The 1,197-nt window shown below is 36.2% G+C and overlaps 1 long non-coding RNA gene across 1 annotated transcript; it reads right to left on the bottom strand.

Annotated features, from left to right (window-relative positions):
* Positions 1–253: 253 nt before the first annotated feature.
* On the bottom strand, positions 254–1,197 carry LOC142726411 (uncharacterized). Its single transcript, XR_012876900.1, has 2 exons — positions 1,096–1,197; positions 254–485 (listed from the first exon to the last, which is right to left on the bottom strand). It is a non-coding gene; the product is annotated as an uncharacterized LOC142726411 (long non-coding RNA).

Genomic DNA, 1,197 nt, shown 5'->3' with positions numbered 1-1,197 from the left:
ATCCAAAAATAAAACTTTCATCTTCTCCCTTTAGGATCCACCCCTGGTTTTGGCTGAAAAAAAATAAAGCAAAAACTGCACTGTGTGAACAAGGCCATCTAGTAACTTATCCCAGGGAAAACACTGGAGTACGAGTACAATTATTTTGTTTAAGCTTTTGGCTACCTTAAAAACCTCCTTCTGTTCTGTTCTTATAACCATGAAAAAAACAAAAGCTGGAGGTAGTAATTATGGATTAAATACCATGACTACCTTTGATGATGACCTAATCTCATTTTATTCTTTATCCGACTTTCATGACTCATTAGGGATGAAGCTGGAAGTCATGACCGACCGGCAAAATAAGCAATCAACCGAATGACATTAGATTACAGTAATACATTGTGGAGAGTTGTGGCGGTCTAGTTAATGTCTGTGGTTGGCAACTGTGTGATGTCTTACAATTGACAGTTCTCAATGTAGTTGTAAACATTCATCATAATGACCTAAAACAGATGTGAATTTAAAGTGGGAGATTTTAGTATCATAATAGTCAGTGAACAGAAATGTCACCCTATTAACTAAGATCTGAGGACAGAAACCCCAATAGAAAGACAGAAAGGAGAGAGAGAGAGAGAGAGAGAGAGATCAGATAGATAGATAGATAGATAGATAGATAGATAGATAGATAGATAGATAGATAGATAGATAGATAGATAGATACACACACAGATAGATAGATAGATAGATAGATAGATAGATAGATAGATAGATAGATAGATACACACACAGATAGATAGATAGATAGATAGATAGATAGATAGATAGATAGATAGATAGATAGATAGATAGATAGATAGATATGAGATAGATAGATAGATAGATAGATAGATAGAGTGAAATCGATAGAGATAAAACATATAAATACACATAATGTACATGATTGCCCACATTTCATTGTTTTCATACTGTATGTACATATCTACTTTAGCAGGTGACCTTTTCCCCCCAGAGCTGCCTATAGGCACAATCCTAGCGACCCTGACAGTCTGAGCCTTAGTTCATATGAAAAGCAAAGAAAATGTAGTCAAGGAAATGCATCTACCTAAAGTTTACCTCTCAACTTTCAGGTGCTGCAAAGAGGGCCAACAGATGTGGTGCACTTCACGCTGTGCAAATGTATTCCTTGTTAAACCACGCCTCTAACCCCACTCAACC

This window comes from Rhinoderma darwinii, chromosome 1 (genome assembly GCF_050947455.1).
Source record: "Rhinoderma darwinii isolate aRhiDar2 chromosome 1, aRhiDar2.hap1, whole genome shotgun sequence".
Taxonomy (NCBI): domain Eukaryota; kingdom Metazoa; phylum Chordata; class Amphibia; order Anura; family Rhinodermatidae; genus Rhinoderma; species Rhinoderma darwinii.
This window is presented reverse-complemented; position numbering and strand designations above follow the sequence as displayed.